The sequence below is a fragment of the Triturus cristatus genome, chromosome 8, assembly GCF_964204655.1.
Source record: "Triturus cristatus chromosome 8, aTriCri1.1, whole genome shotgun sequence".
Lineage (NCBI taxonomy): Eukaryota > Metazoa > Chordata > Amphibia > Caudata > Salamandridae > Triturus > Triturus cristatus.
Window position 1 is genome coordinate 1,060,384,898 of NC_140591.1, and position 27,741 is coordinate 1,060,412,638.

Sequence of the window (27,741 nt, forward strand, 5' to 3'; positions counted from 1 at the left end):
GGAGAGCACGTATCCCACGTCTGGGCATACCCTTCCCACTCGGGGTAACAAATGCAAAAACAACAGTTGATGGACAGAATGCAGAACAATGTCATGCATTCACCCCGGTACAGAGATCTGGGCCTAAATCCATTGTTTTTCGGCTCACCATGCCGTTCGCCATGGACTTTACAGTCCATGCATTGCTGGGACTTCCTTTGATGATCCCATTGTAGTGCCTATTTTATAGACACCGCCATGGGAACGCCAAAGCAATCGCCCACCAAAAAAAAGCCATTATACAGTGACCGGTTCTCACGCAGGTTTGGGGTGCGGAGGCGGGGCAGTCCCGCTGCCACACTGTCAAACTTGTAATTGGGCCCTAAGTGTTTGTAAATACCATAACCTGGCCACTTTTGCCACTCTGCCACTGAGCTCACTCCCATTTACCTTGCAAGTTGTTTGGAGAAAAAAAGGCGGCAGCATGAACGTCATTTAGGGGTCACCAGAGATCACAGTTGCGATCTCGGGCTGGCTGTTTGTGACCCCACTGCCTTTGCAACCTCAAGCTTGAGAGAACACACAGGCAGTGGCAGGAACAGAGGGAAAATGGAGCTCACATGAGCCCTGTTAACATTTTGCTGCCCGTTCAAAACTGGGATGTTTTAATCAGGGCTTTAAATGGAAATATAGAAGTGTAGGTACTCATAATCCTGAGTACTTGCTTGCTCCTAAGAAGTGCCGGTACACTCCCATAAATGTTTTTTAGCAGTGCCGAGAAGTGCAGGTACTCTACCTTTCACACAGAAGAAGTGTAGGTACTCAGTACCGAACAGTACCTGGCCATTTAAAGCACTTGTTTGAATTAATTTGTTTGGTATCCCAAGTATCTCCAGAAGGTACTTTTCAGGGGCACCCAAGGGAGTCACAGATAAAACTGGTGGAGCCACCTATAACGTGCAACCATGTGTGTTGCATGCATGTGTGTATTATTATATTAATTTATAAATTAATGCAACAGCTTTCTAAACCAGGTACAAGAAAACTCAGCAACAGCACAGCACCAACTCAGCATCACTCATCACCATCTGAACACCAGCTCAGCACCAGTGCAGCAGCACCACCCCCGCATGACGCAGCACCACAGCACCACTTCAGCATCATTCAGCACCACCTCAGAGTGGCTCAGCATCACCTGGGCATCACCTCTGCACCAGCACACCACCAGCTCAGCGTCACTCAGCATCATCTGAATATCATTCAGAATCACCTGAGCATCACCTCCGCACCAGCACAGCAACACCTCAGCACCAACTCAGCATCACCTCTGTCTGCCCTCGGAATCTGGCATCTGTTGAATCCAATATGGCCCATCCGCTGCTCGTGTTGTAATTCAGGTACTATTTTCCAAACCTCCACCCTCAAGTTGTTTATACTCCCCATAACAAAAAAAAGCTTCAATAAACAAGCATTAGAACAGGCAGGAAGAAGTTGCCAGCATTGCAAGGACAAAAAACCTAGAAGGCATTTTTTATGTTAATTCCTTTTTTAACCCCTTCCCCGCTCATGACGGAACCGTTCCGTCATGAGCCACGGTTGCCGTGTGCTCATGACGGAACGGTTCCGTCATGACACGACCGTTGGCGGCCGCTCCGCCTACGCGGCGCTGTTTCCCCGCCTGTGCGGGGGGACAACGCAAAGGGGCGGAGTCATGACGGAACCGTTCCGTCATGAGCACAGCTCAACCGTGGCTCATGACGGAGCGGCTCCGTCATGAGCACAGGCCCACTGCGCTGCCCCCCTGCCCCCCCCAGCGCTGCAGCGGAATGTCCGCAGCAGCGAAGGGGTTAATAGGGTCGTTCAGTTGTACATAATGTCTTCTTGGTTATATATAAGGTAGCAAAAAAGCTTAGAACACTTTGTTTATTATAACTTTTAAACATGCTGCACAGTGCTCTACAGCATCGCTTAAATACATTGGCAAAGCCAATAGCTTTGGCCAAACACTTATAAGGTCCCAATGGAGAGAACTAATGGCTATGCCGATGCTTGTGCTTGAGGATGGGACACTGTTATCATCTTGACTGCCTCTGTCTCCAGCCTTATCTACCTTTGCCCACCTCATGTCCCCCCTGCTGGCCCCCTCCCACCCCACTCCGTAACCCGGTCTGTCAGCACAACGCCGGCTTGATTCGAACGACCTCCCTTCCTCTCCCTGCTCGCGCGCGGCTCGTTAATGCAGATTCCGGACTTGGACGTGCAGCTGTTAAACATGTCATTAACACTGCTCGGGCTGCAAATGAAACCCCGGCCCCGGGATTATTCCAGGAGCTGGGCGCTTGTGATGAGCCTTGTCAATCACAGCTGACCCGCTGTGTACAGAATGAAACTCAGATTATCTTCTTTCTTCCTCAGACTCTCGTCAGTTTTTTTTCCACACAGAATTACTCTCGTCAGTTTTTTTTTCTCTTCCACACAGAATTACTCTCGTCAGTTTTTTTTCTTCCACACAGAATTACTATTCTGCTCTCCGAAAGATTGATTACTTGCACAAATAAGAGAGCCCGCGACATTAATACAAAATTCACAGGCTTTTCTTTATCTCAAACTTGCAACTCCCCCTACGGTCCCTCCTGGTAATTATATTAGAATTGTGTACACTGGGCATTGGCATCTGATTATTTTGAAACTAGTTTTGTCATGACAAAAAAAAAATGAGCTTAAGTCTTGTTTTTTTCTGGAGGTGGGGAGGGGGTGGTCGGTACAGTGCCAGTGGATGAGAGAGAAGGAGATTAAATCCCACTTCCTTTCATCCATGAATGCTTTCATCTCTTTTTCAAACATAGGAAATGATTGCCGCTGCTGTAAGCTGCAATACGTATGAGCGGAAGAGGATGAGAAAATACTGGAAAGTCTGCAAGCGGCGGCGGCATATAATGTAGGTCCCTGGCGCCTGCTGGGTACCACGGGCACTTTCCTCTCTCCGTCGTGCGTTCCCCCGTCTTTTCCACTTCTAAAGTTTGCAAGGACTGTCGGCCCACTCCGCTGTGCTATTTAATTAAACCCCCGGAATATCTCGTTCTCTTAGTTTATTTTATCATTGAGAAGACGCACATGCATAGAAAATGCCTGTGGAAGTGTGATTCTAAGGCATATATCATTGACGTATAATGCAGAATATACCAATGTAACAATAAAATCACACTTTTCTGGATTACCGTATTTCCAGTTTATAGATCTCCTCCAAAAGTAGTGGAAATCAAGGAGATCTTCCCGAAGCGGAAAGACTGTGCTTTGATGCCATGGACCCCCTCTATGTATGTGGTGCACAGGCGCAACAAAACCTTAGTGGGCCCCCTTCAAGGAGTGGTGAAGGGGTTCCCCTACAATGCCCATCCCCGCAGTCGCCACCACCCTGTAGAAGTGCTTCACCTTTGCCACCTGCATCCACATGACATCAGCAGGAGATCCCATGATACCTTTAGCATCAAGAAGAAAAAGCTTATCCTAATGGGATGAGCATTTTCTGCACACATTCACTCTGAAAACCGAGCTGTGGTCATACTTTTTATTATAGTATTATTACTTTTATTAACAAAATGTAACTTTAGGGGCTGAGTGAATGCTCCCCTCACTGACGCCTAACTAGTGGAGTAGGTTTGTAAGGGATGTGCAGATGCAAATTAAATCTAGTCACTAAAAAGTGAAGATTAAGCAAGTTATTTCTATTTTGGTAGAGCAAATTAATCTACCATAAATTCGCAGAGCTCCCATTCTATGAGACTGGCAGTTTCCCTTTCCATGTAATGCCTTATTCTGAGTGCCCGAGTGTAGCGCCAGCTCATCTGTGACTTAATTAGTGCCCTTCCCCCCGAAGTTCACTTCTAGGGGCACCAATGATAGTCTGGCTGGTGGTATTTTAAACATCCATATAATGAAACGCATACAGAACATAATGCAGATGTATGTAATGTCCCACACAGGCATGGGTAACATAGGTAATTGCCGTTTTCGGTAATAGACAAGGACACAGTAAATATGTGATTCTGTAGCTGCGTCATTTTCCACATTGTTATCCATCATCTGCTGCATAAGGTACAGATTTTGGCAAAATAAAATTTGTTTCTAACGCAAAAAGTTACTAAAATCCAAGAGGCAATTATCAAGAAACGGTGTTAAAATTATCGCCACTTTAGCGGCAAAAAACTGCCACTAAAGCGGCGATAATGGGCTTGATAATATGCTGCAGAGAATTCCCATAGAAGCCCATGTTCTAGTGTCAACATGGGCTTCTATGGGAATTCTCTGCGGCATATTATCAAGCCCTTTATCGCCGCTAAAGCGGCGATAATTTTAACGCCGTGCTTGATAATATGCCCCCAAGTGACGTGTTGTCGTGCTGTGGAACTCCCTATGCAAAAAGTTGACCTGCCGCCTTTCTGTTGCTATATACTATATTTGTATGTTAAACTGGTTCAGATTAGGGCAACCTTTTGCCAAAGCAGGATTAACCTGTTAAAAAATGACATCATTTTGATGTGATACTATCACAATATGTGACACATTAGGACATATTTACTAGAAACTGGTGGAGAGCGGTGTTACAGAAAAAATTGGTAACATCAAACTCCATCAGTTTAAAAATGAAGGGATGCACCGTATTTACAAAAATGCGGCGCACCCCTGCATTTCTCCAAGCACTGGTGCTAAAGAAGCTGCCTGGTGCCAGCACAGGCACCCTTGCACCATGTTGCAAGGGTGCCTGGGCTGCAGAGGTGATTGTCTATGTGCCGGAAGGGACAACTTCCTGCACATAAACAATATGTACAGGCAACTTGTTGTTTCTATGTGTGCTGCAGAATGCAGCACACATTTGAAACAGCAAAATACGAGGAGAAATGCACCATTTCTCCTCGTTTTGCCTGCTTAAGACCAAATATTCCCTGGAGATGTTTGAAGTGCTGCCCCATACCTTGTAAATATGGGGCAACATGAAAAAGCAATGGGTGTTGCAGCGGAACACCCACTGCAACACCCATTGCACGCCCCTTTCACCCTAAGTAATGCATGAATAAGGGCATTATTTACAAGGCAGTGTTCAGCCACATTAAGTGGCTTAACCCGTTCCGTGCTCATGACGGAACCACGCCGTCATGAGTCACGGGCGAGCTGTGCTCATGACTGAGTGGTTCCGTCATGCTGCGGCCGTTGGCGGCCGCTCCGCCCACGCGACGCTAATTCCCCACCTGTGCGGGCGATTAGCGCAGTGGGCGGAGTCGTGACGGAACCACTCCGTCATGAGCACAGCTCGCCCGTGACTCATGACGGCGTGGTTCCGTCATGAGCACAGCGGCGCCGCACTGCCCCCAAACCCCCCCAGCGCCGCGGCGGAATTCGTGCCGCGGCGAAGGGGTTAATGCCTCCTTGCAAATTAGGTGAAGGACTTAACGCCATCAGATAGTTGGGAAAAGTGATGTTATGGTAGCATTAACTCCTTGTAAATATGCCCCTTTATGTGACGTAATTGACCTTTTCTTGTCTCATAATTTAGTCAACCCTGCTACATAATTTGCCCCTTCAATGCTGTATAATTCAAATCGTCCTGGTGAAAAATGTAAATTACTTGTTGAGGGGTTTACATTCAGTGTAAGAGTTGTGGTCACCTTATCAATGCATCTACTTGGATTAAAATAAATCACATGTCCCTACAGAACTCCTCCCCTTAGTTTATTGCGTATGGAGGGGACACCATGCCTACATTTACCTGTGTCAAACAGGGCTGCCAAGATTAATTCAGCTTATGTGTGAAATTTCATTTTTTACAGCAGCTGTGTGATGTTTTCAGGCCTCACGTGTGACACTCTGACTGACACCTTAAGGAAAATGTTGTCTTTGACCCAAGCAGATAATTTTTATTTACACATAGCAGGAATTTCCCCTGAAGCACGTACAAGGTATCTTTGTGGGTAACTGAACTTAATTGTGTCAGGAATGTTAACTAGCAATACAAATTGACTTTATTTGGACCTCTCACTATATCATGATTCCCCTTTCAGCAATTACTCCTATACCGCTGCCTGACACTATCCTCAGCTGCCCAATTGTTAGACCTGGCACCTTGGCGTGAGTTTCCCTTCCACTTTTTGATGGTGTGCCTCGATTGTTTTGCTGGTGTTGTCCGCTCAGGGCACCGCGCCACGGCTAATCCGTGCCGCAGTGCAAGTGCTCCCTAGGTAAAGTGTACCTGTAATTGATGTTCATGATTGGTTTATTGGATTCACTATCAGTCCCCAGTAAAGTGCACCAGGGGTGCCAGGGCTTGTGAATGCCAATGATGCTGGTGGGCTTGCAGCGCTGGTTGCGCCACCCACAGAAAGCGGCCTTGTAAAAATGTGTCTAGGGTCTGCCACCGCAGACCCTGTGCGCGGTCTGGGACCGTCGCGCTGACTGCGCAAGTGCCCCCACTTGCCAGTCCCTAAACCTTCCCTTACCCACATATTAGCCACCCCTCTGGTAGGCCCAAGGGCAGGGTGCATTGTAGGTATAAGGTAGGACATGCCCTGATGTGTGTGGCATGTCTTAGTAGTGAATTACAGCCATTTTCGTTCTTCACTATTGAAGGCTACCTGCTCTCCATAGGCCAGAATGGGCTGCCGGGATCACGCCAACGCTGTGACCCCAGTGGACTCAGAGAGCATGGTAGGATGTCAAGTTTAGTATGCCTGAACTCAGAATAATAAAATACTTCTTGTAGTCAAGTTTATTTTAATGTCCTGGGTTTGTAAATACTACTTTTAGAAAGTTAGTATTTACTGACCTGACCATCTCAGTCCGCCTCTGCTGTATGTGTGTGTGTTCTGCCTAGCAACAGTAAGGAGCAGGGTGGGGGGATCCCCAGAGACAGGTTGGCTGCCAGGTGGTGGGTAGAAAGGTGACACCTGGATGGGTGGGAGGAGTACACCTTGACTCTTGAATAGACCTGTGCTCTGCCACCACAAAGCCGGCGCCACCCCCTGTGGGGCGGCTGATGTCTCTGCCCTGCTGCTGAAAGGAAAGAGCAGAGTTACCATAACAAAGTGCTCCAGAACTGGACTGAGCCAGGCCTAGGCCCCCTGGCGCTAAAGAACAAAAGAATCATGGTATAAAAGTAGGAGCCTGGCTCCTAAGAAATCAGAATCCTGTTTACCACAAAGAACCTCTGCCCGACTAGAAGGAGAAGAAGACGCTGGAGGAGCTGGCCTGCTGCTTGCCTTGCTGAGAAAGGAGAGGAAGAGACTACTGAAAAGACTTTGCTACTTTGTGCTTGAACATTCTCCAAGGGCTTGATCTGAGCTTGCCCCCTGAACTGAACCCCAGGACCAGTGGGTTCTCTGTGCTTTTGCTCGTCCTCCAATTCGAGCCGTGTGTGCATCCCGCTGGAAAGAGACTGCGCCCCTCATCGCCCCTCCTAGGGCCGTGACACTCAGAAGCTTGCCTGCCTCAAACCCGTGAGAGCCCCGCTCCGTCCAGAGCCGCTCTCTGTCCCCGGGCCAGGCCGCCTGCATCCCTGTCACCGCCTGCTACTGGAGCGCGCTGACCGCGCTATCACCCCTCCCGCCGGAAGCCGTCCGATGACTGTGATCTACGCCGGGTCATCCAGCTGCACTGACCGTGCCCTGCGACCCCGCTTCGCTATCCCCGGACATCTCAGGCCGCGCCGCCCCCGCTGTGGAGACCCCCCGGCACCGCCGTGCTAAAGGGTCGCTGGCTGCGCCTGCCTACTTGCCCACACCTGCTGATAGAGGACCCAAGAACACTTCCCAAGCTGAGAGTCGCACCGACCTGTGCCGACTCTCCACATCACGAAAGAAGTTCCAGTATCGGGCTCGGGCCCGCAATGCCTTATTTCCCCGTTCGCAGGAGCCGATCTCTGTGAGTACTGGAACCACAAGTAACATTTGCAAGAGACTACAAGGTCTCTATTTGAGACTACGATTAAAGAACATTTGCCTGCTTTACAACCTGGTGGCATAGCGAAAACGTTATTGGTCTTGTGATAAGTCTGCTGAGATATATATCCTTATTTTTTACATAAAGAAGCGTATTTTTATATATATCCAAGTCTGGTGTCCGTTTCTGGGGGGATTGATGTATTTACTGTGTGTATGATTGTAAGTGCTTAACCAACAACGCCTGAGGAATCGCCTTGGCTGCTCACGCCACGCACCTAGAGGGTGAGCAAGGGTCATTTGCGAGGGGTTATCCTGCGCCCTGACGTGGAGGAGAGGGTTCCTGCTTGACACAAGGGCAACCTTGCGCCAACCAGAGATCCCCGACTCTAACATTGTTGGCAGCGGCTGGGATTTCGGATTTGCATTTATAATTTACATACAGTGAATTATTAATCACCAGATAGTGAGAGCAGACCAAGTAACGCAGCCACAGGTTTTCATTTTTGAACTTTGTTGAGACATCTGCCGTTACTGCAACCATGCCTAGCTCACTCTCCGCTGGGAGAGCACTCTCTGGGATTTCTGGAATAGATGAGGTGGATTGGGAGAGACTGGAAGGCTACACGATGGAGCAATTGAAAGGCTACAGTGTAAAATTCAGAGTCCCCCATGCTGGATTCAAGAGGAAGACCCAGTACACCAAGGCGTTGAGAGCCTGGAAGGAGTCACGAGACCCACGGAATGCGGGGGACATCGTTCCACCCTACAACCTTGAGGAGCCCAGCAGAGTCCGGTCGCCAGAGGAGCTGGCAGACAGGGCAGCAGACAGGGCGCATGCAATGGAGATGGCAAAGTTGGCAGGACAAATGGAAATGGAAAAGCAGAAGTTGGCCCTGGAGGCACAACAACGTCAAATGGAGCATGATATAAGATTGAAGGAGTTGGAGCTGAAGGCGAAAAGTTTGGATACCGCTCCTTCTGGTGGCAGCACTCCACCGGTGCAGGTAGAGTCCAAGGTGTACATCCCCAAAGATGTAGTAAAGGATTATTTTAGAAAGGATGACATAGGGCAGTGGTTTAGAGCCTACGAGGTGGCCATGTCTTCACACCGGGTCCCTGAGAAAGACTGGGGAGCGGGGTTGTGGGGAAGGTTCCTTGCTGAAGGGCGTGACACACTGTTAGATTTGCCCTTAGATCTCCAAGCCTCATACCCCCATATGAAGGAAGCTTTAATGACAAGGTATGGGTTAACTCCTGAGCTATATAGACAGAGGTTCAGGGAGACTAAGAAGATCCCTGAGAGTACGTATGTGGAGTATGTGACCTTTTTCTGCAGAGCGCTGGATGGTTGGGTGAAGGGTAGCAAAGTGAATGATTATCAAGGGCTGCTTGATTTAATTGCATGGGAGCACTTGTCCAGTCAATGTTTTCCTGAGCTACGCCAGCACCTGATTGACAGCAAGCTGTCCAACCCGAGGAAGCTTGCTGAGGAGGCGGACCGCTGGCTCAGCACCAGGGTCCACAAGGGTCAAGTGGGAGACTCCGCCAAAGGTGGGCAGGGTCCCCAGCAGAAGAGTGGGGGGGACAGGGGTAAACAGAAGGGGTTCCAAAAAGGCCCCCAAAGTAATTCCCAAGGGAACAAGCAGAAGGGTTCTCAGCCTCCCCCACCCCCGCAGCAGAACGGGGCCCCGACAGGTAGACCTGTTCCAAAGGGGCCCTTCAATTGTTATAGGTGTGGTGACCCGGGTCACATTGCCTCTGATCCTAAGTGTCGCCTGTTTGGTAAGACCGCACCCACTGGTGCTCCACCCCGGCAAGTAGCTAGTGTTAACTTTGGGGAGGAGGTAGCAGTCCAGGAGGGTGGGGGTCCCGGGCAGATGACCCTAGTCTCGCTAGGAGACAGTGAGATGGTCCCTGAAACCTACTTACCCTCTAACACTAAGAAATATGGGCAAGTAGTGACCATCAATGGAAGGAAGGTTGAGGCTCTTAGAGATACAGGAGCCAGCGTGACCTCGGTGAGGCAACACCTGGTGTCTCAAGAGCAGATTGTACCCAATGCCTACTGTAGGGTTGTCAATGCTGACAACATAGAGAGTCGTTGTCCAATGGCTCAAGTTCCCTTTGAGTGGGGGGAGGTCTCTGGTACTCTACAAGTCGCTGTGAGAACTGACATGCCTGTAGACTGTCTGCTAGGGAACGACCTGGAGAGCTCCCCTTGGGAAAAGGTGGAGAAGACCACGCATCTGAGGATGGTGGGTCTACCCGACTGGGCGTGCATGACCACCCGGTCCATGGCAGCCAGTAGGGGTGTTGAGAGGGTCCTGGAGCCTGAGGGAGAGGTCCAGGAACCGGCCTTAGGGAGAAGGCACAGGAGGCGCGGGAAACCGGCCCCCGAAGTTCCCACGGCCCAGGAGGAAGTAGACCCTGAGGGGGATGCTCTGGAGCCTACCGGGGAACAGATTGCCGAACTGGGAGACTTGCCTGAGCTGACCCATTGGCAGCAAGAAGGAGTTCCCTCCAGGGAGGAATTCTGCAGGGAACAGAAAGAATGCCCTTCTCTCGTGGGTATGCGGCAGCAGGCTGCAGACCAGGCCAATGGTGTTCAGGCCAAAACACACTACGTGTACTGGGAGAGTGACCTCCTGTATTCCGAGCCTAAGGCTGCTGAACCTGGGTCAGCCTGTGTGCTGGTGGTACCCCAGAAGTTCAGAACCTTCCTACTGGGGCTGGCTCACGATGTGCCTTTAGCAGGACATTTGGGGATGGACAAGACCTATGACAGGCTTGTCACCCACTTTTACTGGCCCCAAATGCACAAGAATTCAGATTCCTACTGCAGAACCTGTCAGACTTGCCAGGCAAGTGGTAAGAGCGGAGGGAAGCACAAGGCTCCTCTGCAACCTTTCCCTGTGGTCGGTACGCCATTCCAACGAGTGGGTATTGATATTGTGGGGCCTCTGGACCCCAAGACAGCCCTGGGCAACAGGTTCATCCTGGTCTTGGTGGACCATGCCACCCGGTACCCTGAAGCCATCCCTCTGAGGACAGTGACGGCCCCCGTGGTGGGACGGGCATTGATGGGAATTTTCTCCCGAGTGGGATTCCCTCTAGAGGTGGTGAGTGACAGGGGGACCAATTTCATATCCACGTATATGAAAACCCTGTGGAAGGAGTGTGGGGTAACTTACAAGTTCACCACTCCTTACCACCCCCAAGGAATTGGGTTGGTTGAGAGATTCAACCGAACCCTCAAAGGCATGATCATGGGCCTGGACGGTCCAATGAGGCGTAAGTGGGACGTCCTCTTGCCATGCCTGCTCTTCGCTTACCGAGAGGTGCCACAGAAGTCTCTAGGGTTCAGCCCCTTTGAGCTTCTGTATGGTCACCCGGTAAGAGGACCTCTGAGTTTGGTGAAGGAAGGCTGGGAGCAATCTCCCAGGAAACCTCCCCAGAATGTATATAGTTACATGCTGGCCTTCCGAAACCAGACTAGGCGTTTCAGGCAACTTGCTGAGGCAAATCTGGAAGCCAGCCAGGAGGAGATGAAGCGGTGGTACGACCGGAATGCCACTCTGGTAGAGCTTCAACCTGGACAAAAGGTGTGGGTCTTGGCCCCAGTGGAGCCTTGTGCACTTCAGGATAAGTGGACAGGTCCATTTGAGGTTGTGGAGCGCAAAAGTCCTATCACCTACTTGGTGGACATGCGGTCTCCCAGGAACCCTTTGAGGGTCCTACATGTTAACCGCCTTAAGCCCCACTTAGAGAGGACCGAAGTGGGCATGCTGCTGGCCACCGATGATGGAATGGAAGAGGAGACCGAGCCTCTTCCTGACCTCTTAGTGGCCTCTGAGAAAGATGGGTCAGTGGATGGAGTTAACCTCTCACCCACCCTGACGCCCGAACAACAGGAAGATTGCCGCCACTTGCTGGGGCAGTTTTCCGACAGATTCTCCCTGGTTCCTGGTGTCACAGATTGGTGCGTCCATGATGTGGACACAGGAGACAGCTTACCTGTGAAGCACAAGGCTTACAGGGTAACTGACAGGGTCCGAGCTTGCATCAAGGAGGAGGTCTCCAAAATGCTTGCGCTAGGGGTGGTTGAGTCCTCCAGCAGTCCTTGGTCCAGCCCCGTGGTCTTGGTCCCCAAAGCTGCTGCGCCGGGAGCCACACCTGAACTCCGGTTCTGTGTGGACTACAGAGGATTCAATTCAGTAACGAAGACTGACGCGCACCCCATCCCCAGAGCTGATGAGCTCATTGATCGGCTGGGGGCTGCCCGGTTCCTCAGCACGTTTGATTTAACGTCTGGGTACTGGCAGATCGCCTTGACCGATGGGGCCAAAGAGAGGTCATCATTCTCTACACCAGATGGGCACTTCCAGTTCCGAGTCATGCCATTTGGGATGAAGAATGCCCCTGCCACCTTTCAGAGATTGGTCAACCAGGTACTGGTTGGGCTGGATGCGTTCAGTGCCGCCTACCTGGATGACATCGCAGTGTTCAGTGCCACCTGGCCCGAACACCTGCACCACCTCTGGGAAGTGTTGATGGTTCTGCGCCGAGCAGGCCTCACGATCAAGGCAAGCAAGTGCCAGATCGGGCAGGGTTCCGTGGTGTACTTGGGACACCAAGTGGGGAGTGGCAAGGTGGCACCCTTGCAACCCAAAATTGAGACCATCCTGGCTTGGGAACCCCCCAAGACGCAGACCGCAGTGAGGGCCTTCCTGGGGCTCACTGGGTACTACAGGAGGTTTGTCAAGGGCTATGGAACGATTGTTGCCCCCTTGACAGAGCTGACTTCCAAGAAGCAGCCCAGGAACGTGATTTGGACTGACACCTGTCAGAAAGCTTTCGACACCCTGAAGACTGCCATGTGCACGGCGCCCGTGCTCTTGGCCCCTGACTTCTCCAAGGAATTCCTAGTGCAGACGGACGCTTCAGAGCATGGTGTGGGGGCTGTTCTCTCACAGATGACTGAGGAGGGCTGGGACCAACCCGTAGCCTTCATCAGTAGGAGGTTACTTCCACGGGAAAGTAGGTGGAGTGCAATTGAGCGAGAAGCATTTGCTGTGGTCTGGGCGCTGAAGAAGCTAAGACCCTAATTGTTTGGGTCTCACTTCTGGGTTCAGACGGACCACAGGCCCCTCAGATGGTTGATGCAGATGAGGGGTGAGAACCCGAAGCTGTTGAGGTGGTCCATCTCCCTACAGGGTATGGACTTTACGGTGGAACACCGTCCTGGTACAGATTACGCCAACGCTGACGGTCTGTCCAGGTATTTCCGCCTTAGTGACGAGGAACCCCCTGGGCAAGGGTAGTTCTCCCCACATTTCAGCTGGAGGGGACACGTGTTAGACCTGGCACCTTGGCGTGAGTTTCCCTTCCACTTTTTGATGGTGTGCCTCGATTGTTTTGCTGGTGTTGTCCGCTCAGGGCACCACGCCACGGCTAATCCGTGCCGCAGTGCAAGTGCTCCCTAGGTAAAGTGTACCTGTAATTGATGTTCATGATTGGTTTATTGGATTCACTGTCAGTCCCCAGTAAAGTGCACCAGGGGTGCCAGGGCTTGTGAATGCCAATGCTGCTGGTGGGCTTGCAGCGCTGGTTGCGCCACCCACAGAAAGCGGCCTTGTAAAAATGTGTCTAGGGTCTGCCACAGCAGACCCTGTGCGCGGTCTGGGACCGTCGCGCTGACTGCGCAAGTGCCCCCACTTGCCAGTCCCTAAACCTTCCCTTACCCACATATTAGCCACCCCTCTGGTAGGCCCAAGGGCAGGGTGCATTGTAGGTATAAGGTAGGACATGCCCTGATGTGTGTGGCATGTCTTAGTAGTGAATTACAGCCATTTTCGTTCTTCACTATTGAAGGCTACCTGCTCTCCATAGGCCAGAATGGGCTGCCGGGATCATGCCAACGCTGTGACCCCAGTGGACTCAGAGAGCATGGTCGGATGTCAAGTTTAGTATGCCTGAACTCAGAATAATAAAATACTTCTTGTAGTCAAGTTTATTTTAATATCCTGGGTTTGTAAATACTACTTTTAGAAAGTTAGTATTTACTGACCTGACCATCTCAGTCCGCCTCTGCTGTATGTGTGTGTGTTCTGCCTAGCAACAGTAAGGAGCAGGGTGGGGGGATCCCCAGAGACAGGTTGGCTGCCAGGTGGTGGGTAGAAAGGTGACACCTGGATGGGTGGGAGGAGTACACCTTGACTCTTGAATAGACCTGTGCTCTGCCACCACAAAGCCGGCGCCACCCCCTGTGGGGCGGCTGATGTCTCTGCCCTGCTGCTGAAAGGAAAGAGCAGAGTTACCATAACAAAGTGCTCCAGAACTGGACTGAGCCAGGCCTAGGCCCCCTGGCGCTAAAGAACAAAAGAATCATGGTATAAAAGTAGGAGCCTGGCTCCTAAGAAATCAGAATCCTGTTTACCACAAAGAACCTCTGCCCGACTAGAAGGAGAAGAAGACGCTGGAGGAGCTGGCCTGCTGCTTGCCTTGCTGAGAAAGGAGAGGAAGAGACTACTGAAAAGACTTTGCTACTTTGTGCTTGAACATTCTCCAAGGGCTTGATCTGAGCTTGCCCCCTGAACTGAACCCCAGGACCAGTGGGTTCTCTGTGCTTTTGCTCGTCCTCCAATTCGAGCCGTGTGTGCATCCCGCTGGAAAGAGACTGCGCCCCTCATCGCCCCTCCTAGGGCCGTGACACTCAGAAGCTTGCCTGCCTCAAACCCGTGAGAGCCCCGCTCCGTCCAGAGCCACTCTCTGTCCCCGGGCCAGGCCGCCTGCATCCCTGTCACCGCCTGCTACTGGAGCGCGCTGACCGCGCTATCACCCCTCCCGCCGGAAGCCGTCCGACGACTGTGATCTACGCCGGGTCATCCAGCTGCACTGACCGTGCCCTGCGACCCCGCTTCGCTATCCCCGGACATCTCAGGCCGCGCCGCCCCCGCTGTGGAGACCCCCCGGCACCGCCGTGCTAAAGGGTCGCTGGCCGCGCCTGCCTACTTGCCCACACCTGCTGATAGAGGACCCAAGAACACTTCCCAAGCTGAGAGTCGCACCGACCTGTGCCGACTCTCCACATCACGAAAGAAGTTCCAGTATCGGGCTCGGGGCCCGCAACGCCTTATTTCCCCGTTCGCAGGAGCCGATCTCTGTGAGTACTGGAACCACAAGTAACATTTGCAAGAGACTACAAGGTCTCTATTTGAGACTACGACCAAAGAACATTTGCCTGCTTTACAACCTGGTGGCATAGCGAAAACGTTATTGGTCTTGTGATAAGTCTGCTGAGATATATATCCTTATTTTTTACATAAAGAAGCGTATTTTTATATATATCCAAGTCTGGTGTCCGTTTCTGGGGGGATTGATGTATTTACTGTGTGTATGATTGTAAGTGCTTAACCAACAACGCCTGAGGAATCGCCTTGGCTGCTCACGCCACGCACCTAGAGGGTGAGCAAGGGTCATTCGCGAGGGGTTATCCTGCGCCCTGACGTGGAAGAGAGGGTTCCTGCTTGACACTCATGTGCTTCCACTTCCTTGCAGCTCCTAAGACACTTTCTTGGTGTCACTGACTGCCTTGTTGTACACGAGGAAAGGATTTAATTTTGAAAACTAAAATGACCAATGCTGCTGTATATTCCTGTTATGGGAGCTACTAGTATGAAAACACAAACATTATTTGTGGAAACAATGAAGGAAAAGGCTTGTCATGCTCCTTATGTGACCTTACACAGTGACCTCACATTTTCCAGTTCAGCTATGAGTAGTTAGCCCATTGCATGCTGGTACTTGAAGTCATGTCTATAATGGGAAAGGCAAAAGAAGAAGGGCCAGGTTTAAGAAAAACAAGATGCAAATGACAAGAGAGAAGTTGAGATCTCTGCTTTAGAATCCTGCAAGTTAATGTGCTTATGTAAATATTGAATTTACTAATTTGTTTCGACATAACACAGAGGCTTTAGTTTAGTTAAAGTAAATACACCAAAGCACTTGTAAATATTTCAGTAAAGCTGGTCACTTTGGTTTTCAATAGTGCGCTTTTGTTGGTATTTATTTGTCAATTATTGTGACTATATCACTACAAGTATTACATAATGCTTTTAACTTTGTGGCAACTTATTCAAAGTTATTCAAAGCATGCCTGAGGGAAATAAGAACTCTGGTTTTCCATCAGATCATTTAATGGCAACATTGTGAAATCACCTGCAATGACTAGTTTTTACTGACCTGGCCCTATGTTGTTCCCCTTATCAGTACATACTTTAAACAGCTAATGTAAGAAGACAACACTTTAGAATATGTTCTACAGAAGTCATAATAACCCTTTGATTGATAGCGTAGGTAAAAAAGAAACATGGAGTCTATGTTAAAATAATTACAGATAATTTCATAGAACAACAATCGAGTGTATGCCTTTGCAGAATCTTAAAATGTGAAGAGTAGGCTGGCATTGTTCTCTGGGAATGGTGGTAACCCTAGCTCTACTCCAGTATGCTCTGTGCTGCCTCTTCCCTCAAAAATGTGCAGTTCTCTGTGGAGGACACTCTCTTTCAGGACCCCCCTCTCCACCCATTCCTGTAAGGTTCCTGGCAGGCTCGGACTGAATTTCAACAAATAAGTTATTTTGCTTCTTTTCAGTTCGGGGCCAGCACTGCATCAGCTCAAAGCAGGCAGCACACTGCAGCTGCTTTAAGAAGGCACACACTGCACAGACAAGCTGAGGGGGCCCCCTCCTTTAGTGATAATCCCACCCTCAACTCTGCGGGAACTGTGGGGTTGTTTGTTGCACCCCTGATGAGATGTTTGAAAGGCCATCATTTGAACATTTTCTTGAAAGTCTGCATTTTGTTGACTATTAATAATATTGACCAGTTGTGCGGAATATTCTATCAACTTTTTTGTCTCCATATACTTAAATAATGAGCGTTGCTATTATTTAAATAAATAGAATATGTATCCACCTCAGAAGGCTGACAATCGTTTCTACTCAAGTTACACACAGATCACTGCAGTGGGCTCTCTTAGCTATTTTTGGGCTGTTCTCAAGGCAGACGCCCTTGACACCCTTGACATACAGGAGCTTTTCTTCTAATAGGAATAAGTAATTAAGCAGTTGTGTCCTTTTCCCTTGACCTCAGGATTGTGGTGCTACTCCGATAATTTGTTTTGTTATGTATTTTGTAAAGCGCACACTCATCCTCAAGTGAATCCTAGCACTGAGTCGATGTAGGAACCTGGCACTGAGAGCAGGGGTATTAGTCAACAAGCCAGGTCTTTAGCATCTTGAAGAATTCAAGATGCAAGGAGGAGATTTTGTTGTGATGTGGAAGGACGGGCCACGATTTAGGAGCAATGAAAGCGAAGGCTTGACCTCCAGTTCTATTCCTGTTTATAGGTGGAATGTGTGCAAGTATGAGTCCGGCTGAGCGGAGGTGCCTGAATGGTTGGTGGAAGCAGATGCGTTCACATAAGCCACGCCCATGTTGTGTAGATCTTTGATGGGTGGGTAGGAGCTTGAACTGTGTGTGTGTGTGTGTATTGGGAGTCAGTGGATCTCCTTCGGGTGTGGTGGGATGTTGAGGCTGACTCTGACCACTGCCTTTTGGGTAGGTTGTAGTTGTTTGGTGATATGATTAGTGATCCTAACATAGTCCAGCATTCTATAGTCCAGATTTCTGGTAATGGGGCTGTGGGTGATGGTTCTTTTAGTGTTGTTTGGGATCCGTTAAAATATCTTCTCAGCATCTTCAGGCTGAGGAAGCAGGATGAGGCAACGATGCTGACATGGTTGTTCTTGCCCAGTGCATAATCAATGACAAATACAAGGCTTCTGACGTATGAGCTGGGGTTGAGAGTATGTCTGAGGTTGGCTGGCCACCAGGAAAGTATTTTTTTTTAATATCACTAGCTCAATTTTGTCTGTGAGAAGTTTGAGACAGATGAACTACATCTACTTCAGGCCTGCAGGCAGTTAGTTTGCTCCTCGTGTTAGGGGTCTTGTCCAAGAGGGACAGTATGAGTTACATGTCTTTGGCATAGGAGAGAACCTCAATGTCATGGGTGTGGATGACATTTGCCAGAGGTGTCACATAGGCATTGATGGGTCTGAATGATAAGCTTTGGGGTACTTTGCATTCTCACGCTTCTGATGAGTATTGAGTGAGGATGACTCTGTGTTCTTACTGTCAGGATCCAGCGGAATGCTGGCCCTTCAATGCCAATCTTGTGTAGTCATCTAATGAGGATGGGGTGTGAGACTGGGTCAAACACTGATGAGCGCTGTTTCCATACTATGATTAGGTCTGAATCCGGATTGAATGGAGTCAAGGAGCTGGTAGTTGACGAGGTGTTCGGTGAGGTTTCAGTTTTTTCTAGTATCTGTGCTGGGTAGGGGAAAAGATAGATGTGTCAGTAGTTTTTTAGCTTGACTTGGTCTGCTTAGGGTTTCTTTAGAAGAGCGGTGACCGCAGTGTGTTTCCAGGCTTCTGGGAAGGTAGCCTCATTGATGGAGGTGTTGAGGCTGCGAGTTTAATACTTTACGGAGGGGTTCACTCCTTTCTTTAAGGGGTGGTGGGGGCATGGGTGTAAAGGGGCACTGGAGTAGATGGAGTGGGTACATTTCATGGTAGCAATAGTCTTTTCTGTGATGATGGTGGTCCACATGGTCATGATTTGTTCACCTGCAAATCGTGGATGATAGGGGTCTTATTTGGGGGTGAAGTAGTCATAGATAGAAGAGATCTTGCTGCTGAAGAACACATATAGCTTGTTGCTAAGCTATTGTGAGGGAGTGATGTTGCTGGCTGAAGCTGTGAAAACTCTTCATGATGGAAAATGTATTTTGTTGTTGTTGGTGCTGGCTTTCCATGTGGTGTACAAGGTCTGTTCACTTAATGGCTTAGATTTGCTTGTGGTAGTGTCTCAGTGTGGATTTAAAAGTGTATTTGTCTGCGGTGTTCTGGCTCATTCTCCACTTGCGTTCCAGTAGCTTGTGGCATGGCTTTGTCAACCTGAGTTCTTCTGTGTATCAGCTGGCTTGTGTTAGTATTCTTGTAGTTTTGCCATGCTTACATGGGGCCAGAGTGTCAGTGCTGGGGGTGATCCAGGCATTGAAATTCTCAATGTTTTCTGTTAGATTGTCGTGATGCTCATTATACCTAGATGAAGATGTCATATGCTAGTAGGGTGAAAGTAGTATTGCCAGGTTATATTAACATCAACGTGTTGCATGTAGGCATAGAACATGCTCTTGTGGGATGAGGTCACAAGAGCATCACTTATACAAATGTCAAATTATTGATGTCATATTTACATAGGCTAACATTCCTTCTGCACCTCCTTTTTGAGGATAGGGTTCACTTCTATATAACTAGATATAGACACAAAGGCACAGGAAGACACACATGTACATGCCACTCCTAATGTATGTTGAAAAATAAATTTAAAGGCAAAAGTGTTAACTATTACACTAAATCATATCACCCCAACCCTATTCTTCATAAATAAAAACAAAACAAAACATCACAAAGAATGACACCCCCTTCAACATCTAATCAAATTCAATAAACACACAAAAGATGACCCCAACACATGACTTCACACTCTATAGTTTTATTTATTGCAGAAAAAACGTATATGATGCCACTCATATCATCCATCCTCTGTGCTAGGATATTTGGGTTTGTATTGGTGGGCTTCAGAGGCTTGAGGACACCCTTGAATGGACGCTTCCTCGTAGGATCCCTCTTTACGTTAAATTGTTGCGAAAAGTGATGTAATGTTGTGCGGATGATTGCCATCATTGCAAGTGCATGTGTGTGTCAGGATTTAGCTACTATTTTAGTTTGTGAAAAGTTGCTAGGGTGTGTTTTGGGGGGAAACATCCATAGCAACGCCACCATTACCACACATTATCATTACAGCACGGCTGTTACAACTCAGGTAGTGTTACAACGCATTACCTTTACCAAGCAAGATTTTACATTGGGAATGCCTTTACCATGCATGCCTTTACAGCAAATTGCGATGTAAAGGCATAAATGGTAAAGGCATACGCCTGGTAGAGGTTTTACAAGTAAATGTAAGTATTTTGAAGGTAAGTATGTATATATATATATATATATATATATATATATATATATATATATATATATATATATATATATATGTGAGCATATGTACAAGCCTCTATCGCCACTACAACGTCACCCATAGTGACGTTGTGGTGGCAATAGGGGCTGCGCCTTATGTACAAGGCAGCGTTAAGCCACTTAACATGGCTTAACACTGCCTTGTACATAAGGCCCCCTTTCACACTATGGTTAGCGTGAAAGTGTTGGGCAGTGGGTGTTGTGGTGGGCATTCCGGTGCAGCACCCATTCATTTTGACGCTGCCCCAATTTATAAGGATGGCGTACATAGGAGGCATCACCAAAATTGAGACCAGGTAAAAACTGGTCTTAAGATGGAGAAACGAGGAGAAATGCATTATTTCTCCTCATTTTTGCTTTTTCCACGTGTGCAGCACACATGGACACAGCAAAATGCCATTGATTGTTTATGTAAAATAAATTCCATATTGTTACTTTCATGTGTGCTGCATGAAGAAGCACACATGAAAGTGACAGTATGGCATTTCTAGGACTGTTTATGTTCAGGAAGGGGCACCTTCCTACACATAAACATTCCTATCCTGCACGTAGACACCCTTGCAAGGGTGCCTGCGTTGGCGCTAAGTTTCTCAACTTAGCACCATCGCAGGGGAAAAGCAAGGCTGCACCACATTCTTGTAAATATGGTGCAGCTTTGCGTTTCAGAAATGGAGGAGAGAGGCGTTAAGGCAGGAAGGTTAACACCTCTCTTCTCCAGTTCGTTCTCCCTATCCTCCTTAATACTTACCTTCAAAATACTTACATTTACTTGCAAACTTTTTCATATGTCCACCAGCAACTTGCTGCACTCAGGGCGGGTGCCTCTATTGCTTGGGGGTGGACCCACGATATCTGCATTTAAAACATCCCAAAGGACAGGCACGAAGCACCTTTGGGAAATAATTTCTCAAATGTAATGCTAGTAAACAGTCACATTCCTTTCCAACCATCAATTATCCAATAGAATGTGACTGTTCAATTTAAAAGCACAGCTGCAAAGTCATGACTTTTTAAATGGCGGCATTGAAAAAGGCAAAAGCCAAAACATGTTTACTTACAATAAATTTGAGAAATTATTTCCCAAGAGCACTCCGTGCCTGTCCTTTGGGATGTTGTTAATGTGCGGATCCTGGAGACTTATGTGATTTACCTTGCCCTTTTTAGAGAACTGGGGATTGTTATCTACCTTAATTATAAACCCGCACCGTAAACCCTATGTGGTTGGAGTGCAGACCCATCGTGACGCTCAGCGCACCCCCCACCCGTGAAGCATTGGGACAGAGCTTCAATTCTTGATTTTTTTTTAAATATATACATTCACACACTCATTCGCACACTGATGCATGCACTGATAGACCCACTCAAAGGCTTGCGCACCCACTCAGAAACCCATTCAGACACTCACACACCCATTGAGAGATCCACTCAGACTCTAACCCAGTCACTCACAGATCCACTCAGACTCATCTACCCTTTCAGAGACCCACTCAAACACTCATTCACCCACTCACTCACCTACTCAGAGGCTCATGCAGCCCCTCACAGGGCCAATGAGACACTCATTTACCCATTCACAGACCCACTCAGAAAGTTATGCACCCATGTACAGACCCAGTCAGACACTTATGCACCTACTCACTCACCCACTAACAGACCCACTCCGACACTTACACACCCACTCACAGACCCACTCAGATTTATACACCCACTCACAGATCCACTCAGACACTCACATATCCATTCATGAACCCAGTCAGACACTCAAATACTGACTCACAGAACTACACAGAAACTCATGCACCCACTTACAGACCCTCTCAGACACACATGCAGCGATTCACTCACCCACTACGAGGCTCATGCTGACACTTACAGACCCATTGGACACTCATGAACCCACACAGAGACCCGCACAGACACTCACGCCTCCACTCACAGACCCACTTAGGCACTCATGTAGCCTCTCACAGACCCAGTTAGAAACTTATACACCCACTCACAGACCCACTCAGAGACTCTTGCACCCAATCACATACCCATTCATATTCTCATGTACCTACTCACAGACCAACTCAGACACTCACACACCCACTCACTGACTTATTCAGAGACTTACATACCCAATCAAGACTCACTCAGACACTCAAGCATCCATTAAAAACCCTCTCAGACACTCAGGCACCCACTCACTCGCCCACTGAGAGGCTCATGCAGACACTCACAGACCTAGTCAGACATGCATGCAAACACTCACAAACCCTCTCAGATACTTATACACACACTCACAGGCCCACTCAGACACTCATGCACCCACTCACAGATCCACTCACAGACTCAATTTCCAATCCACTGGCCCACTTAGACACTCATGCAATCAATTACAGACCCAATCAAGATACATGCATCCACTCACAGACCCACTCAGATGCTCACACATCCACTTACATACCCACTCAGGCACTCATGCATCTATTCACTCACCCACTGAGAGGCTCCTGCAGTCACTAACAGACCCATTCAAAGACTCATGAACCCACTCAGAGACCCACACAGACACTCATGCACCCACTCACATACCCACTCAGACACTCACACCAACACTCACAGACCCATTCAGAGAGTATTGCACCCACTGACAGATGCACTTAGACACTCATATATCTAGTTACAGAGCCACTCAAGACTGACAGAGCCACTCACAGACCCACTCAGGTACTCATGCATCTACTCACAGACCCACTCAGACACTCATGTACCCATTCACTCACCCACTGAGAGGTTCAAGCAGATACTCAAAGACCCTGTCAGACACTCATACACCCACTGAGAGACTAATGCACACAGACTCTCATGCATCTACTCACACACCCACTCATGCACTCACTCACAGATCCACTCATGGCTCACACACTTACTCAAAAACCATTTCAGAAGACACTCCTGCACTTACTCCTAGAGCCACTCATATTCACATGCACCCACTCATAGATTTACTGACAGACTCATGTACCCACCCATAGACCCACTCAGATACTCACACACTCAGTGACAGACCCACTTAGACCTTTGTGTGCCCACTCACAGACCCACTCAGACACCAGCATACCCACTTACAGACCAATTCAGACACTCATTCACACACTCACTTACCCACTGAGAGGCTCATGCAGATACTCATAGACCCAGTGAGATACTCATGCACCCACTCATAGACCCACTCAAACAGTCATGCACCAATTTACAGATCCACTCTGCCACTGATGCATCTACTCTCAAACCCACTCAGACACTAATGCACCCAGTCACAGACCCACTCAGACATTCCCACTCAGACACTCATGCTCCCACTCATGAGCCCCACTCAGAAACTTATCCACCCACTTACACACCCATTCAGAGACTTTCACACCCAGTCACATTTGATAGAGCACTTTGATCGGGTTCAACAGACACCTTCTTCCCTCCTGTTTCCTCCTTTTGTAAACTCTCCCCTGAGATGTACCCCTAGGAGCACTGAGGAGGGCTCTCTTACAGCACAGCACCGTAGGTGATGTACTAGAGAAGGTATTCATTGCGCAACCAATGGACAATTGATAAAATTATCATTATAGAAAACAGAGATTGCACTTACCTCTTTCTTGGACACACCCTTAACTGCCGAATCCTCCACTTATTTCAAAGTCTCTTTATGCTCCTCAGGGAACGTTTTAGACCCCCTTCCTATTCACAGGGGTAAAGAGGTAGGTATCTTCATCCATAATAACTGAAAATTACTGGGTCTGGAAGGAAAATTGAAGCTCTGGTCCCAGGGCACCTTAGGCTTCGTGAGTCTCCCTGGGCAGCTGGAATGTAGGAGCCACCTCTGACTCCATTGCACCGCCAGTCCCTGAGGGGATAAGACGCAGTGGGGAGCAGACTCCCTGGTGGCTGACCAACATCAGCTGCCCCCAACCACAACTCACCTGGCCTGGAGCATTGAGTGTTGAGCTCTGCGTGTACCTTTGAGCTGTGTGCTAGTAGAAAGAAAAACTCCTTGTTGTCGTTGTCCCAATCCAGAACTGCCAGCTGCACCATGCATCCACTTGGGACCCCACTCGGAACGCCACCATCCTGGATGAAGGTCTCCACCGGCCTGCGGGATGCCGATATTGCGAGAACCTGGCCTGGAAGTGGAAGTAGAAGTGAGTTCAGAAGAGTCCTGATCTGGAAAGGCGGAGCAGCAGCTGGCAAGTGGGCAGCGGACAAGAAGGAGGTCCTGACATGTTCTGTCATGTGGCAGACAAACAAGAACAAGAGGCACTTAAAAATTCACTCACACATATATACAGCTCTTATGTATCTAACAGTAACGGAGGCAGTTGCACACATAGTTAAATACTACAAATCTCAGTAACACAGCCAGAAAGCAATGCGTGCAAGTCTTTACACACAGATTGAGACTCCCTTAGAGTAATTAAGAGAGACAGACATATACCAACATACTTTCTTACAGAGCCAACAAAATACCCACATGAGGACTGAAAGACACATTCAGGTATGTACTGAGGAACTGACACTAACAAGTCATCCATTCAGACAAGAAGGCCTTTAAACATGTCTCGGGCCTGCTACGGTAGAGCGTGGATAAGCAGTTTCCTGCTAGGCCGAGTTGACATTCAAATCATGTTGCTAAGCGTTAAACTCCTTTCCTACTGCATACAAGTCACTCCTGAGATAGGCTGTAGGTAGGCCATACGGCAGTGAGCTCTGAGCTTAAAATACAACACAGTGTTAATGTGCCCTGCATCATAGGGCACCTTGGCCACAGTTCTTGAGGTAAATTGGCTAAGTCTTACTCCAGATATGTTTTAAGCACAGCCAGGCACAACGGGACCTCACTTCAAACTTCCACCCTAAGATTGATGGGGTTAGTGAAGATGATCTCCAAGGCCTCCAGGTATTCATTGAGCAAATGGTCATCAGTTATCTCCCGTATGCTGATACCAGGCACAGTGAAGATGATGCATGTACACGTTGTGCCTGCCTGATCTGTCACCAGCAGTACACTATACCTGGGCCATATTTCAACAGCATTCAAGCAGAGCAGGGTTTCAGGTGAGGGTTCCGCATCACAGTTGTTCTCTTGGTGGAATACAAATGTGGAAGACAGTTTCAGCTTTTTTCCTAGCAGCTTGAGGGTGTTAGCCATGAGGGTGAGAATGACACTGGTAATGGCCAGCAAATCAGTGGGTGGTGCTCTCACTTGTATGGTCATGCACTTTGTGCGTATCAGGGACATAAGTCTGGTTGAGGGTTGAGCACGTCATTGTCTCGTCCTCTGAGAAATGGATGGTTATGTTTCATTTGGCCATCAAGTCTCTGCCCAGGAGGTTAGATCGCAATGAGGGGTTATACAGTAGCTGACCCTTCACCCTGCTTCCTCTGACTTCTAACCCTAAGGGTTCCATGAAGGGGACCCTCACGACTGCACCTGATAATCCCTGTGTGTCCATGCAGTCCTTGAACAGGGGCATGATCCCTTCCCTTTAAACAGGACTTCAATGCCCCGGTGTCAATCAGCAAACTGTAGGGTGTGTTGTCTATCAGAATTGTCACAATGGGCTCTTTGTTGGATCACTGTGTTACTGATTGTATGGGACACGTGGGAGTGGGGGCATCTCTCTTGCCTGATGTGTGCATGGCTGGCGGTTTACTAGGGATTGCAAGGATAGAGAAGGGGTGGCTTGGTCCTGGCTTGGGGGTTTTCTGTACAACTTCCGAGACCCTTGTGACTCCATGCCATGTTCTTCTTGAACCTCTGCAATGGTGCCCTCATTGGTGCTTTCGCCTTCTGTGCCATTGCGGCTACAGCTGTTCTGACCTATTCTGCCTTTTCCCTGTGCTGGGTTTCAGCACCGACCTGGTTCTGTTCCATTTCCACTCTATTTACTCTTGTTTCCTTTCTCTTCTCTACTTAATTCCTTCCCACTTAATGAAGCATTGCTGCATGTAGGGGAAATTCCAGTTGGGGTTTTCTTTTCCATATCTGATGCAAGCCTTCACCATAGTCATGTCCTCTGACTCAAATGACCGCCCCTTTTGCCAGGAACAGTTGAACTGGCTCCCCTCCTTTATCTATTCCACTAGTAGGTTGCAAAAGATGAGAGCAAACCTTTTCCCATCCTCTCTTGGTATAATTACCCTAGGAGTCAGTTAGCACTCTTCGCATGTCTGGGGCCTGTAGAAGCTACCCTGGTGGCTGGCCTGCTTCCGTCCCATGAGGCTGGTCTGGGTGCATTCTGATATGTGGGTATCAAATGTTCTCCCCTCAGGCCAGGGAAATGCATGTGCTTTGGTAAGGGCGTGCCACTCATGGCAATGTTTTCCCAACTACCGGCTCTCTGTTGGGAACCTAGCTTGCATATGGTCAAGTGGAGGCTCCATGATGTATTAGGGAACTTGTTTTAAGGAATTTACAAACTTTTGATTGTCTCAAGATTTTAAATTATTGCAAATTCTGCGGAAAACTATGTACACATGGTTTTAACAGAAAAATTCGACAAGTTATGAGCTTTAAAAAAGTGATGCATCAACAGACGTTTAACAAATTGACAATGACAACCACAATTAAATAATAGCAACATGTAACAGAATCTAATGGTTAGTTCAGAACAATGCAAATGGACTTTTAGCAGTGAATAGGAAATATGGAATTCTCATTTATGGGAAAACTAGTTATTACTTCATGAAAAGCATAAACTGATTAACATGACACAACATTTATCCTGAAGCACAATTTGCAAAATTTAAACAGCATCACAACATCAATACTGCATAGAATGGAAAAAATCTAAAAGAGACTAGATGAGAAAAGATTTTACAGAAAAAATGGTTGCTTTTTCCATAAAACCTTAGTCCCCTCTCATCGCATATAGCCCGAGCTCTGTGTAACATTTGGAGCTAAGGGAGTTCGATAGTCTGTGAATATCCGCTCAGTGGACAAAAATAGCGGCAATTCATGTGGAGAAAAAAGGAACAGCTGACGACTATTGGCCCTCTGTGGCCAGACACAAGTTATACCTTATTTACCAAGGTCTGAATTTTTTCCTTACGTCTGAATTACATCCTATGTCTCATCCGGGTGCTGTGCGTACCAAATGCCTGATACCCAGAGGTCCAAGCAAAATAGTCCACCCTTCATTTCTTTCAAGACCATCGGTGTTAAGAAACTAACAGCCCCTAAGATAACTTCCTATATTACACATCAAGGGTGTAAGTGTTGTGTATTGCTCAATGACTTAAGCATAATAAATAAGTGAACATATATAACAGACCAAGGGTTGGGGGTGTACCTGTTGGGTCGCACTCAGTGGTTCAAGCAAAAAAAAAACTGTAGCTACCTTCGCCTTCTCTAGCGTGATGACTAGGGGAAAAGCAAAAGTGATCTACGCGCTTGTCCTAGTTTGCCACATGACACATACTGGGACTGATGATCAGAAGTAGTTTCTTACCCTGTGATTGCTATCTCTAGGTGATCCTCTGCACCATGTATTCAGCAGAATTTCTAGTCAATGCTCACCAATCTCGCTGCACAGATGTGAATCCGTTCTGGCCGGGGTCCTTCATTCGACAGCAGTCGGGCTCGAAGAACCAATCACTCCTGAATGGCTCACCAACATTTTGTTCTA